Source organism: Rana temporaria, chromosome 8 (genome assembly GCF_905171775.1).
Source record: "Rana temporaria chromosome 8, aRanTem1.1, whole genome shotgun sequence".
Classification (NCBI taxonomy): domain Eukaryota; kingdom Metazoa; phylum Chordata; class Amphibia; order Anura; family Ranidae; genus Rana; species Rana temporaria.
In genome coordinates this window covers 184,646,196-184,662,157 of record NC_053496.1, presented here as the reverse complement: position 1 = coordinate 184,662,157, position 15,962 = coordinate 184,646,196, and the positions used below count along the sequence as shown (strand labels likewise).

Sequence of the window (15,962 nt, the reverse complement as noted above, 5' to 3'; positions counted from 1 at the left end):
TGCAAAACCAAAACAGGTATGCCACCCTAGACCACCAGGGATGACAATGACACAAATACTGGATGTCAATCAGTTCCCGCAATGGATGGCAATCAGTGCCCACAATGGGCATCACTGATTAGCAGGCATTGTTTGGCACTGATTGGCATCCATTAGTACAACACATACGATAGTGCCACCTATCAGTGCCCATATATGCCCATCCCTGCCACCGATCAGTGCTAATCCATGCCGCCTATCAGTGCCCATCTGTGCCGCCTAGCCATGCCCATCCATGCTGCTTATCCATGCCGCCTATCAGTGCCGCATATTAGTGCCCATCATCAGTACCCATCAATGCCACCACATCAGTGCCACCTCATCTGTGCCGTCGTATAAGTGCCCGTCAGTGCAGTACCATCAGTGAAAGAGAAAACTTACTTATTTACAATGTTTTATAACAGAAACAAAAAAAAAAACGTTTTTTTTTTCTAAATTTTCGGTAATTTTTTTATTCTTTTTGAAGAAAATAAATATACCAGAGGTGATCAAATACCACCAAAAGAAAGCTCTATTTGTGGGAACAAAAAAAATGTCGTTTGGGTGCAGTGTAGCACGACCGCGCAGTTGTCATTCAAAGTGCAACAGCGCTGAAAGCTAAAAATTGGTCTGGGCGGGAAGGTGTATAAGTGCCCCCCCTGGTATGGAAGAGGTTAAATGACAAAGTAGAATAAAGTATGTTATGAATTTCTCATAAAGTTAAAGAAATAAGACCTTGATTGTTATAAAAAAAAAAAAGTAACTGTTGGCATGTTGTTACAAATATAGGAACAAAAATTATAGGAGATAGAATAAAAGATAGAGAAGGAAGAGGAGAAGGAATGTCTTGGAGCAATAGCCTGCCGGGCTTGCCGGGTGGCCAGACGTTCAAGGGGTGATCAGTGGGGTGGATTCAGAAAGCAATTACGCCTGCGTATCCATAGATGCGCAGTGTAATTGCTAAGTAGCACCGGCGTATCGACTTTCTGTATTCAGAAAGCTCGATACGCCGACTGTAGCCTAAGATACCACTGGCATAAGGCTCTTATGCCGTCGTATCTTAGGCTGCATTCTGACGCTGGCCGCTAGGTGGCGTTCCCGTAGTTGTCAGCGTAGAGTATGCAAATTGCATACTCACGCTGATTCACAAACGTACGCGCGCCCGGCGTTTTACGTCGTTTGCGTTCGTCGCTTTCGGCGTAAGGCTGCTCCTGCTATTAGGAGGCGCAGCCAATGGTAAGTATAGACGTCGTTCCCGCGTTGCGATTTTCGAAATTTACGTTGTTTGCGTAAGTGGATTGTGAATGGCGCTGGACGCCATTTACGTTCACGTCGAAGCAAATGACGTCCTTGCGACGTCACTTACCGCAATGCACGTCGGGAAATTTTCCCGACGGAGCATGCGCAGTACGTTCGGCGCGGGAACGCGCCTAATTTAAATGATCCACGCCCCCTACGGGATCATTTAAATTACCGTGTGTACGCGGCCTAAGTGATTGACGTGATGACAAAAACTCCCCCCCCCCCCCCGGCGCATAAGGCACGTCACGAGTTTCCGAAAGAAGCCGAACTGCGAGTCGGCTCTATACGGAGCTATACGGCGCCTGCGCACCGACGTTCGGCTTCTTTCGGAAACTGGTGATGCGCCTAATGCGCCGGAGGGGAAGTTTTTGTTGTCATCACGTCAATCACTTAGCCTCTGCATAGGAACGCCCACTCCCGCGGGAGCCATTACCCGGAAGACGGTATTTGCGCAATCATTTTTCAAACGCCTTTTTTTTTTTCCGGAAAAAAAAACGGTTTCATGAATTATAAAATAACAAACCAGTAAAGTTAGTCCAATTTTTTGGTATAATGGGAAAGATGATGTTACGCCGAGTAAATAGATAACTAACTTGTCATGCTTTAAAATTGCGCACACTCATGGAATGGCGCCAAACTTCGGTACTTAATAATCTCCATAGACGACGCTTGAATTTTTTTTACAGGTTACCAGTTTAGAGTTTACATATGTGGGCGGGACTTACGTGCGCGTTCGCTTCTGAGCGCGAGCTACTGGGGACAGGGGCGTTTGACTGTTTTTTTTTTACTTAATTTTTTTATTTTAAGGCCCCGTACACACGAGAGGATCCATCCGCTGAAAAATCTCAGCGGATCGGTTTCAGCGGATAGATCCCCTGGTGTGTACGTTCCAGCGGATATTTCCGATTTCCAGCAGATAAAAATTTGTTAGCATGCTAACAAATCTATCCGCTGGAATCGGCTCCAGCGGATCGATCCGGTGGTCTGTACAGACTCACCGGATCGATCCGTCCGAACACGTCACTCGCATGCGTCGTAATGATTCGACGCATGCATGGATTTCCTTATATGACAGCGTCGCGCATGTCGCCGCGTCATCATCGCGGCGACGGCGCGACACGTCACCGCGGTTGAATTCCGCGCAGATTTGGATCCGATGGTGAGTACATGCCAACTGATTCAAATCCGCCAGAGGATTTATCCGCGGATACGGTCCGGCGGACCGTATCCGCGGATCAATCCTATCGTGTGTACCAGGCCTAACACTTTTTTTTTTTTTTTTTAATTATCACTTTTATTTCCTATTACAAGGAATGTAAACATCTCTTGTAATAGGAATATATTGTGACAGGTCCTCTTTATGGAGAGATGGTCAATGAGACCTTGCATCTCTCCTCCAGTCTGGAAAGCATGAGAAAAATATTCACCGATCTCATGCTTTCAGCCGCGATTGCGGCTTTGTTTATTTTCGGGTACCCGGGCGTGACGTCATAACGTCGCGCCCGGGCCTCCGACGGTCATAGAGATGACCGGTGACCATCTGGTCACCGGAAAGCTCTATCCTCCTCATCCGCTATGATCATTTTTCGGCATGAAAAAAAACGTTGTTTTTCGGCATGTCCAAAACACTACGTTTTTCCAACTTCATCATTAAAAACGACGTTGCCCACACACCATCGTTTTTAAAAAATTATGAAAAAAGCGCGGTGACGTACAACACGTACGACGGCACTCTAAAGGGGAAGTTCTATTCGCCTTTGGGCTGCTTTAGCTGATTTTGTGTTAGTAAAAGACGATTCACGCTTTTCTGTCTGTTACAGCGTGATGAATGTGCTTACTCCATTATGAACGGTAGTTTTACCTGAACGAGCGCTCCCGTCTCATAACTTGCTTCTGGGCATGCGCGGGTTTAAAACGTCGTTTTAGCCCACACACGATCATTTTTTACAACCCGAAAAACTTATTTTTTTTTAAAACGATGTTAAAAAATGCAGCATGTTCGAAGCCGAAAAACAATGTAAAGCCCACACACGATCATTTTTTACAACCCGAAAAACGATTTTTTTTTTAAAACAACGTTAAAAAATTCAGCATGTTCGAAGCCGAAAAACAATGTAAAGCCCACACACGATCATTTCAAATGACGTTTTTTAAAAACGTCGGTTTTTTTTCAAGCCGAAAAAATGATCGTGTCTACGCGGCATAAGATTGTACAGATGTGAGGTGTAGAAGTTTCGTAAAGAGAGAATTTAGAGGTCTGTAGATTTTTAATCGTTGAGTAGTTTGTCTATCAAAGACGTTCAAAATCTGGTTGGCTTATTCGGGCAAGTTTTGCGAATGAAATGGTGAGTTTTCTGAAGTTGTAAATATTTTAGTCAAAGTTTTTTGGAAAATGAAGAAATTAAATAAAATTACATTTTCACAATGTTGTCAGTTTCACACGTTATTTCTCACACGCGGCATGGGCATACTTATAATTACACACCAAAACACATTCTGATGCTCCCGAGTATGAGGATACCACATGTCTGAGACTCTTTCACAGCCTATCCACACAAGGGGGCCCAAAATCCAAGGAGCACCTTAATATTCAGGCACAAATTATGGGCCAGATTCAGGTAGATTTACGTTACGCAGCGGCGGCGTAACGTATCCCATTTACGTTACACCACCGCTGGTTTACAGCGTAAGTGCCTGATTCACAAAGCACTTACCTGTAAATTTGCGGCGGTGTAACGTAAATCCGCTCGGCGCAAGCCCGCCTAATTCAAATGGGGCTGGCACCATTTAAATTAGGCGCGTTCCCGCGCCGAGCGTACTGCGCATGCCCCGTCCGTCAAATTACCCGACGTGCATTGCGCTAAATGACGTCGCAAGGACGTCATTGGTTTGACGTTAACGTAAATGGCGTCCAGCGCCATTCACGGACGACTTACGCAAACGACGTGACATTTTAAATTTCGACGCGGGAACGACGGCCATACTTATCATTGGCTAGACCACCTAGGGCTTAGCTTTATCTTTACGACGCGTATCGCTACGGAAACGACGTAAATTTAGATCGACGGGCATAGAATTGCAGCCTAAGATCCGACGGTGTAACACAAGTTACACCTGTCGGATCTTAGGCCCCATACACACGAGAGGATCCATCCGCTGGAATTGATCCGCGGACCGGCTCCAGCGGATAGATCCCCTGGTGTGTACGATCCAGCGGATCTGTTTCCGCGGATTTTTATCCCCTGGGATGGATTTCCAGCGGATAAAAATTTGAAGACATGCTTTCAAATCTATCCGCTTGAATCCATCCCAACGGATTGATCCGCTGGTCTGTACAGACTCACCGGATCAATGCGTCCGAATCAATCCCCCGCATGCGTCGTAATGATTCGACGCATGCGTGGAATTCCTTATATGACAGCGTTGCGCACGTCGCCGCGTCATCATCGCGATGGGATTTCGGCGCGGATTTCGATCTGATGGTGAGTACACTCCATCGGATCAAAATCCTTCAGAGGATTTATCCGCGGAAACGGTCCGGTGGACCGTATCTGCGGATAAATCCTCTCGTGTGTATGGGGCCTTAGGGCTATCTATGCGTAACTGATTCTATGAATCAGGCGCATAGATACGACAATCGTATATTTCAGAGATACGACGGCGTATCAGGAGATACGCCGTCGTATCTCTTCTGTGAATCTGGCCCTATGCATCCAGTTTTCTGATTATCACATTTTTGGAGGCCCTGGAGCACTAGAACAGTAGAGACACTCGCAAAATTACCACATTTTGGAAAGCAAACGTCCCAATGTTTTTTTTCTAAAAGACGTAGTGAGTCTTTTGAAGGCTTTTTTTTTGCCACAAGAAAATTTAAATATAAAAGATGAGGCATAGGATGTATTAAGGTGAAAAAACACAAAGCTTTTCAACCCCTTAAAGCTTCTGTTGCCACAGCGGGCCTGGAATGATAGAACTGAACCTGGAGGGGACCTAATACACATCACTTCTGAATTCAATCTATCTAGGGGTGTTCAGGGAGCTGATGTTCTCTGGTCTCCATCTCCTCTACCCGGCGGCACCTACTATGCCCATATAGGACCTGCAGGTGGGATGGCGGAGCCTGGAACCATGGCGGGGGTGCACATTCTGGAGATGATATCACCAGAATATTACAGAAGACTACTGCTGGTCTTTGTGACAACTGGAGGAGGAGGAGAAGGTGGACATATGGACAGGAGGGTGATGAGTGGGACAGAGAGGTAAAGAAGAGGAAGTGGGTAAACAGAGCGGCAAAGAGATGAAGATGAGGGGGGTGAAAAATGGCACAGGAGGAGGGGGACAGAAGGGTAATGAAGGAGACAGGGAGATGAGAAGGAGGACGGATCAGTAGGGTAAGGAGGGGGCGTTCTCTGATATCAACCCACTGCTGATCCCTACATGCTCATTGGTCGCTTACAGCTCCAATCTAGACGCTGATTGGTCTCCCATTGCCTGACCCCAAACACGTTTCCACTTTACGCTGTGATTCTCGGGACGCAGCCTGGGACAAATTGCTTAAATGTGTCACTGTCCTGGCAAATCGGAGACAGTTGGTAACAAGGCACAAGGCCGTGTTCACACTACGAGACGTTTCTCTGGGCTGCAGTTCCTCTGAGCTCCACAAGATGGCGATCTCACATTTACCCAGACATGAAGTCTCTATGGAAATCAGACAGGAAGTGATGTAGAGTGCACACAGGAAGTGATTGTACATACGAATATGACATTTCATGTGAGAGGAAGTAGAGAGGAGACATTGCTGGAACTGGCAGCTGAGGAGGTAAGAAGATTTTATTTTATCATAGCTCCCATCACTGTCCATTATTAGGAACCAAATCTCTCTGTCCATCTTTCCCCTTTAAGCGTCTCTCTTTTCAGTCTGATGCACACACAGACAAATACGTATTCTATTTATCTGCCCAAAGTGTTTCCATCACTCTCAGTATTCCATCAGATTTCACGTATTGAAGTGAAAACACCAGTATAAAAGAAAAGTAATGGTGAGGTGACATAATCCATAAGCCAGTGTAACTGATCACATTGTGACTGAAAATCCAACCCAAATAGAAGGTTTCCCTGTAAAGGTAAATTCTTACCCCTCTGAACGGAGCTCCGATGCTGACTGAAGTCTTCTTCAGGAACCGAACCGACCGGGGAGTGCTGATCTCCTGGTCCTCCACAGAGCTCTGTGCTTCCTCCCGCCGATCTTCTCATCACTACAATATACAATGAAGAGACATGCTAGTGACATGGAAGTCAGTGGAGAAGGGGGACGGGGAGATGGACACTTTGGAGAAGAAAGAGTTTCTGAAGAAGACTTCATCCAGCATTTGGTGTCCATCAGAGCGGTATTTGGTGGTGTATAAGGAGAGGAAAAGATCAGGGCCGATCCGCCCTATAGGCTCACTATGCAAGGCGCTTAGGGCCCCGCAAAGCTGCGAAGGCCCCCCAAATTACTAGAGGCCCCCTCACCCCGCTTCTCAACTCGCTGGCTGCATGGGAGAAGAGGTAAGTAAGAAGTCAGCACCCCCCGCTTCTCAATTTAATGTAAGATGTCATTTCCGACAGCAGAACACCCCCTCCCCCCGCTTCTCAACTTTCTTTAATGTGACAAGTCACTGTCATCAACGCCCCCCGCTTCTCATTTTTAATGTGCCATGTCATTTTGCTTAGGGCCCCAGGGAGGTCATGATCGGCACTGGAAAATATTGACCTACTTCTGTGCAGAGAACACTTTCATTTGGCATCGTAGTGTGTATAAAAGGGATATACAAGGGGTTGTGGCCTTTGAATTAATATTTAGTGGCAAAAGGTGTCTTTCTTCTCCATCTCAGAAAATTGAGAGGATTATATCTATATACACCCAGTAACCCCCGTCATGTCCGTCCTCTTCCTCCATAGTCACTGTGACGTCTTTTATCTCCAGCAGATGATGATACACACATATATTGTGTGGAAACATGGATTAACCACTTCAGTGTCTGAATGTTTCCCCCACTTATGGGGCCAGAACATTTCCTGCAGTTTGGAGATTTGTAGATGACAGGGGTTTTATTTAGACATAAAGGGCAAAAGATAAGAGTTTCCTGGACCCCATGAATGCAAACACTAAACTGAATGTTCTTCTGTGTGTAATCCCACTGGGGACCGTTCTTCCATGATAGAAACCCTCGTATTATGCCCCATACATCCTAATATTGTGCAACCAGTGCAGTCCAGATCATTCTCTGTTGTCATTTTTTGGTCTACAGGGAACCTGTATAGACCACATGACCAATGAGGATGGAGAAGGACCGAAGTCACATGACTGAGAGGATACTAAACCTCACCCTGGAGATCATCTACCTGCTGACCGGAGAGGTGAGGAGGATTCTGGGAGGTCACATGACATCACTCTTATCTCTATTAATAATACACAGACCTGACCGGAGAGGTGAGGAGGATTCTGGGAGGTCACATGACATCACTCTTATTTCTATTAATAAAACACAGACCTGATCGGAGAGGTGAGGAGGATTCTGGGAGGTCACATGACATCACTCTTATCTCTATTAATAAAACACAGACCTGACCGGAGAGGTGAGGAGGATTCTGGGAGGTCACATGACATCACTCTTATCTCTAGTAATAAAACACAGACCTGACTAGAGAGGTGAGGAGGATTCTGGGAGGTCACATGACATCTCTCTTATCTCTAATAATAAAACACAGACCTGACCGGAGAGGTGAGGAGGATTCTGGGAGGTCACATGACATCACTCTTATCTCTATTAATAAAACACAGACCTGACCGGAGAGGTGAGGAGGATTCTGGGAGGTCACATGACATCACTCTTATCTTTATTAATAAAACACAGACCTGACGGGAGAGGCGAGGAGGATTCTGGGAGGTCACATGACATCACTCTTATCTCTATTAATAAAACACAGACCTGACTGGAGAGGTGAGGAGGATTCTGGGAGGTCACATGACATCACTCTTATCTCTATTAATAATACAGACCTGACCAGAGAGGTGAGGAGGATTCTGGGAGGTCACATGACATCACTCTTATCTCTATTAATAATACCCAGACCTGACCGGAGAGGGTGAGGAGGATTCTGGGAGGTCACATGACATCACTCTTATCTCTATTAATAAAACACAGACCTGACCGGAGAGGTGAGGAGGATTCTGGGAGGTCACATGACATCACTCGTATCTCTATTAATAAAACACAGACCTGACCGGAGAGGTGAGGAGGATTCTGGGAGGTCACATGACATCACTCTTATCTCTATTAATAAAACACAGACCTGACCGGAGAGGTGAGGAGGATTCTGGGAGGTCACATGACATCACTCTTATCTCTATTAATAAAACACAGACCTGACCGGAGAGGTGAGGAGGATTCTGGGATTCTAACATGATATTCCTATTGGTTCTCCAATACAGAGATTTCCTCTTGTGAAGTCAGGTGATCATATGACCATCACAGTGCCTCCATGTGACTCCCTAAAACCCGAGAGACACAACATGGAGAAGATTCTAGAAGTCACCAAGAAGATGATGGAGCTGCTGACAGGAGAGGTGAGGAGGATTCTGGGAATTCTGGGACATTATCCAGTAACAGACAAGGGGTGTGTCTGGATGGTGACTGTATCATTGTGTGTGTCAGGTTCCTATAAGGTGTCAGGATGTCACTATTCAGAGTGGAATCCTTGGGGATGATATTATTGTTGTTAAAGAAGAGTATAAAGAGGAGGATGAGGAGTATGGAGTGATGGAGGAGTTTTCAGAAGGACACAAGGATATGATGGAGCCACCTAATACCAGGAACCCACCAGAGAGATGTCCCCGTCCTCTGTATTCCCGGGATTCCACACAGGAAGGTCACACCATATCTGACAGTTACAAGGTTGGTGGGATGGGGCATCTAGAACATGGACTCCTGCAGATAATATGTGGATTTATTATGTGAGCTTATATTTACGGATATTATTTTCTCAAATTTTCTTGGTTTAGGGTGAAGATCTGATGGATATAAAAGTTGAGGTTAAATTAGAAGAAGAAGAGACGTATGTGAGGGATGATCAGCAGTCTATAGAGGAGGACACTCCTACAGAGATCAGCACAGGTGGGTCATTAACACTGAATCCATTCCTCCACCTATACTGCTCACTGATTGGTCCAGATTATAAAATAACGTTTTTACTGTCTGAGTAAACGGAGAAGTGAGCTAATTGGAGGTCAAGGGAAATTATTTACCAGGTCAGATCCTCAGAGACAAAGCTGCCTGATGTGGGCGGAGTCCTGGTTTAGGGGAACCAATCAGCTCATGTCTAGTAATCTTTGTATTTATATTTTAGTAGATGGACGGGAGATGAGGAAAACCTCAGAGGATTGTCTCACTTTGTCTCCAGACTGTAAAGTAGAAGATGAGGACATCACACAGTATAGTCCAGGAGAAAACCCGACTACCTCAAATGTCCATCCGGCACCACACAGTGTAGATGGACCATCGTATCCCTCTTATCCTGAGGAACCTCAGACTGTGCGGGATGGTGCCGGACCATCGTATTCCTCTTATCCTGAGGAACCTCAGACTGTGAGGGACGGTGCCGGACCATCGTATTCCTCTTATCCTGAGGAACCTCAGACTGTGCGGGACGGTGCCGGACCATCGTATTCCTCTTATCCCGAGGAACCTCAGACTGTGCGGGACGGTGCCGGACCATCGTATTCCTCTTATCCTGAGGAACCTCAGACTGTGCGGGAGGGTGCCGGACCATCGTATTCCTCTTATCCCGAGGAACCTCAGACTGTGAGACTTTCTGCCGTCCTTCCAACAGATAAGAGGTTTTCCTGTACTGAGTGCGGGAAGTGTTTCCGTTTTAAATCCCATCTTGATGTGCATAAAATGTCTCACACGGGTGAGAGGCCCTATTCCTGTCCTGAGTGCGGGAAATGTTTTTCAAAGAAGTCCTATCTTTCCACACATCAGCGATCTCACACGGGGGAGAAGCCGTATTCCTGTCCTGAGTGCGGGAAATGTTTTTCCTTTAAGTGCAATATTTACACACATCAGAGATTGCACAGGGGTGAGAAGCCGTTTTCCTGTTCTGAGTGCGGGAAATGTTTTACACAAAAATCAGAACTTGTCACACATCAGAGGTTTCACACGGGCGAGAAGCCGTATTCCTGTCCTGAGTGTGGGAAATGTTTTTCAGACAAGTCCAATCTCAACAGACATCAAAGGTCCCACATGGGGGAGAAGCCGTTTGCCTGTTCTGATTGCGGGAAATGTTTTTCCGAGAAGTCCAGTCTTTACAGACATCAGAGATCTCACACGGGGGAGATGCCGTATTCCTGTCCTGAGTGCGGGAAATGTTTTTCAAAGAAGACCGAATTTAACAGACATATGAGATTACACATGTGTGAGAAGCCACGTTCCTGTCCTGAGTGAGGAAAATGTTCCTCACTGAAGTCCTGTCTTCCTGTACATCAGGGGTCCCACACAACCCCTTGAGGTGTATTAGTGAGTGCGGGAAATGTCTTGTATGTGAATGTTGCTGGACATGTGGGGAAGAAGCACACCCTGATATACACCTCAGATATACTCCATGGCTGATCTTCATCATGTAAGAAACAGTTCATAGACCGTAGCTTGACCTTTTGACAAAGATGTCCTATGGAATGAATGATACAACAGTGCCATCTAGAGGTTAGGTTGGTAAATGTTTCTCCCATTGAAACATAGTATTGAGAAAGGGGGGCCACACGCTTGTGGGGATAATAAAACTTTCCAAATAAAAAGGCAACAACATAAGAAACAGTTGATAAGGAGATCAGAGATCACCAAAGACATGGATGAAGTGTTGTACCGTGTTTGGCCATTGATAGCAGGAAAAAAATAAAAATGGAGTCATTCCCTCTCATTGGCTGAGGACATTTTGTGGTGTACGCTTTTGCAAGAGGTCTGTTTTCTCAAGTCGTCTTCCAGGACGAAACACGTTAAACCCCACCACTTAAAAGGCGGTCCTCTAGGCCTTTTTAAAAAAATTGAGTCATTCCCTCTCATTGGCTGAGTACATTTTGTGGTCTGAGCTATTTTAAAAAATTAATTAAACCAATATGACCAGCGTTCTCCCAGCTGTGATGAATTTTAGATTTTTTTTCCCTTACAGTGATTTCCTATGATTTTTTAGCTCCATCTAGTGGCCATAATACTGTATTGCACTTTTTTTTTTTACTAATGGAGGTATTTCAGGAAAAAAACATAATGCATTTTAGCCACTAGGTGGAGCTGACGGTCATAGGAGATCACTGTGTTAATTAAATTATAGCCAGAATTTCTCACTCCTAGGCAAATGCTTCTCACATTCGTCCAACAAATGTTTTATGTAAAGCCCCCTTAGTTTCCTTCATCAGACACATAACTCAGATCACATTCATGCACTTATGAGTCCAGTCAATGCTGTATCTTGGCCTAGGCCAACAAGACCCAGGCCTAGGGCAGCACTTTGCAGGGGGGCTGCACGAAAAGAGTCCAGTGGCTTGCGCTACACTTTTGTGTAGCGCCACTTTCATAGGTCCAAACTGACCGTGTGTATAGCCCATCGGTCTGTTGTCCTTCGGTCCAAAATTTTAAAACATGCTTTAAAATCGAACCGATGGACCGCTGACCGATCGGGCCAAACCGATGGTTAGTACACAAAAGCATCGGTTTAAAACCCGCGCATGCTCAGAATCAAGTCGACGCATGCTTGGAAGCATTGAACTGATGGTGTGTACACACATCAGACCATCAGGCCACTTCAGCGGTGGACCGATGAAAACGGTCCGTCGGACCATTCTCATCGGATGAACCAGTCGTGTGTACAGGGCTTTTGATGTTAGTTTTTTTAGACGATATTGCGTGGTTGCAAGGTTCTCAGTCTGGTCTGCTGAGACGATGTTGCATGGTCACAAGGTTCTCGGTGAGTGTCCGGCTGCTGAGACGATATTGCATGATTACAAGGGTCTCAATGGGTATGAGGTTTATTTTGAGAGGATATTGCGTGGTTGCAAGGGTCTCTGCGAGTGTCAGGCTATATTGCGTTTGCAAGGGTCTCAAATGAGTGTCAGGTTGCTGAGACTGCGTGGTGGCAAAGTGGTTAAAAAAGGTTTTTGTTTTTTGATGCATTAGGGGTAGCAGAGACGATATTACATTTGCAAGGGTCTCAATAAGAGTGACAGGCTAAATATAGAAGCTGAAAGGATGGACAGCCACACCTCCAAAAAAAACCACTTATAAGTGACCGCAACGACCCTACTCGGGAAAAACAGACTCACGAACAAGCTGCGAGCTGAAGAGTTGGTCTGGTGGCGTAACGAACCGACAACGAGCAAGGGCGAGTGGGCTTCTTAAATACTCTCAGGGCTCCTCCCATAAATTCAGGCCACCATACTCGCCTTCTTATATATACTGTACTTCTTATATACATTTTTTCTGATTAGATTTTTTGCTGTTGTGTCACCAGATAATACAGCTTGTTTTTAATTAGCCCCTGAAGAACGATATATTCATATTGGGACTTCCGTGTACATGCACTTCTTTTGGCCTCCCCTATGAGATCAATCATGTGTTCCAGAATCTAGCTGTATCTTATCTATATAGCATGACTATGCCTTTTGCTTTCAGAATCACCAAATTTTGTTTCGCCTTACAATGGTGACTAATTGGGCCTCGTCAGGGCTGGACTGGGACAAAAATTTGGCCCTGGACTTCATCCAGACTGGCCCACTCTGACAGGTCTCTCCCACGGCGGCCGGACAACTCCCACATCCCCCAGCCACCCAAGCCCCCTCTCCCCCTTCACTAGCCACTACTTTATTAGAGTAGAATGGCTGGTACTGGTACTCTTAAAAGAAAGTACCAGTGCGGAAGCTAGACATTATTTCACCCGGGGCAAAGAATCAGTTTGATTCCCCCCTTATGGGACAAGATTAGGCAGAAGTGAGAAACTCCCAGGCCATAGCTGTTGAGTCAGCTGTCTGTCCCCTTCCCCATGCTCCTCTGTCGTCCCCCCTGCTCCTCTGGTCCCCCCCTGCTTCTTTGTTCCCCCCAGGTGAGCGCTGTGGGGAGGGAGAGGAGGTGAGCGCTGCGGGAAGGGAGAGACAGAGGAGCGGATTGAGGCGGCGGTCCACTGTCACTGAAGCCGGCCCACTGAGCCAGCGGCCCACCGGGAAACTCCCTGTAGTCCCAATGGCCAGTCCATCCCTGGGCCTCGTACAGACGAGGGGTTATCCGCTGAAAACGGTCCGCCGGACCGTTTCCAGCGGACATTCCTCCTCCGGATTTTGATCCGATGGCTTGTACACACCATCGGATCAAAATCCGTGCGGAAAACATCCGCGGTCACGTGTCGCGCCATCGTCGCGACGATGACGCGGCGACGTGCGCGACGCTGGAAGGTAAATACTTCCATGCATGCGTCGAATCATAACGACGCATGCGAGGGAGGGGAGCGGACGGACTGATCCGGTGAGTCTGTACAGACGACCGGATCAGTTCGCTGGACTGGATTCCAGTGAATAGATTTCTTAGCATGCTACAAAATTTTTATCCGCTGGGAATCCGTCGGCTGGATTTTTATCCGCCGGGAAATGTCCGCTCAGACGTACACACGACCGGATCTATCTGCTGGAACTGATCCGCGGATCAATCCCAGCGGATAGATCCGGTCGTCTGTACGAGGCCTTGGAGAATGACCCTCTTATATAAGTGGTCAGTGTAGTGGACCCTTACAATGGTGACCAATGGGAGAAGGACCCTCTTATATCAGTGGTCAGTGTAGTGGACCCTTACAATGGTGACCAATGGGAGAAGGACCCCCTTAGATCAGTGGTCAGTGTAGTGGACCCTTACAATGGTGACCAATGGGAGAAGGACCCTCTTAGATCAGTGGTCAGTGTAGTGGTCCCTTACAATGGTGACCAATGGGAGAAGGACCCCCTTATATCAGTGGTCAGTGTAGTGGTCTTACAGCCGTATAACTTGATAGTAGATCAGGTTCAAAAATGCCCAAAGATGTTCAATTACTTCCATACAAAGTACAAAAGGAACTCTCAAGGCCATTTCTCTCCCCCTTGGTGGGAGTGGAGATGACCCCAGCTATAAGGATATACAGTACATACACAGCACAAGGCTGTGTTCACACTACTAGGTGGATTCAGGTACATTGCCGCATCTTTGCGGCGGCGTAGCGTATCGTATTTACACTATGCGGTCGTAAGTTAGCTAGGCAAGTACTGTATTCACAAAGTACTTGCCTGCTAAGTTACGGCAGCGTAGCGTAAATGCGGCCGGCGTAAGAGCGCCTAATTCAAATTAGGCTGAGGGGGCGTGTTTTATGGTAATGGGGGGTGACCTGACGTGATTGACGTTTTTTACGAACGGCGCATGCGCCGTCCGTGTACATATCCCAGTGTGCATTGCGGCAAAGTACGCCGCAAGGACGTATTGGTTTTGACGTGGATGTAAATTACGTCCAGCCCTATTCACGGACGACTTATGCAAACAACGTAAAATTTTCAAATTTCCACGCGGGAACGACGGCCATACTTAACATTACTAGTCCAGCTACTTGATGGAATAACTTTACGCCTGAAAATGCCTTACGTAAACGGCGTATCTATACTGCGACGGGCGCGCGTACGTTCGTGAATAGGCGTATCTAGTGATTTACATATTCTACGCCGAGCGCAATGGAAGCGCCACCTAGTGGCCAGCCTAAATATTGCAGCCAAAGATACGACGGCGCAAGCCATCGTATCTTAGATAGGTTTAAGTGTATCTCTGTTTGAGAATACACTTAAACTTAGGACGGCGCAGATTCCGAGTTAACTCTATGTGAATCTAGCTACACGAGACGTTTCTCAGGATTGCAGTTCCTCTGAGCCCCACAAGATGCTGATCTCACTCACAGAAAGTCTCTATGGAAGTGATGTCAGGTATAAATTAGAAGTTCCGGGTGAGAGGTCAGTCGGGAGGAAGTAAAGAGGAGGCATTGCTGGAAGTGGCAAGAGAGGAGGTAATAAGATCTTATTTTCTATTTACACCCAGTAACCCCGTCATGTCCGTCCTCTTCCCCCATAGTCACTGTGACGTCTTTTATCTCCAGCAGATGATGATACACACATATATAGTGTGGAGACCTAGATTAACCCTTTCAGGGCCAGAACATTCTCCCTCTTACGGGGCCAGAACATTTCCTTAATATTGGAGAAGTGTGGAGAATAGGGGTTTCATTTAGATATAAGGGGAAGATGTTCCTGGACCCCAAATACACAGCAAACCGTAAACTGAATGGCTTTCAAATTGTGCCCCATACACCCCGATCCATAATATTGTACAACCAGTACAGTCCAGATTATTCTCTGTTAACAATTATTGGTCTACAGGAAACCTGTATAGATCACTTGACCAATGAGGATGGAGGAGGACCGGAGTCACATGGCTGAGAGGATACTAAACCTCACCCTGGAGATCATCTACCTGCTGATAGGAGAGGTGAGGAGGATTCTGGGAGGTCACATGACATCACTCTTATCTCTATTAATAAAACACAGACCTGACCGG

General features: G+C 46.4%; 1 protein-coding gene across 1 annotated transcript in view; it reads left to right on the top strand.

The window, feature by feature from the left end:
* Window positions 1–15,962, top strand: part of LOC120909614 (zinc finger protein OZF-like) — a 713,034-nt gene that overhangs the window by 447,094 nt on the left and 249,978 nt on the right. The gene's annotated exons all lie outside the window — the stretch shown is intronic.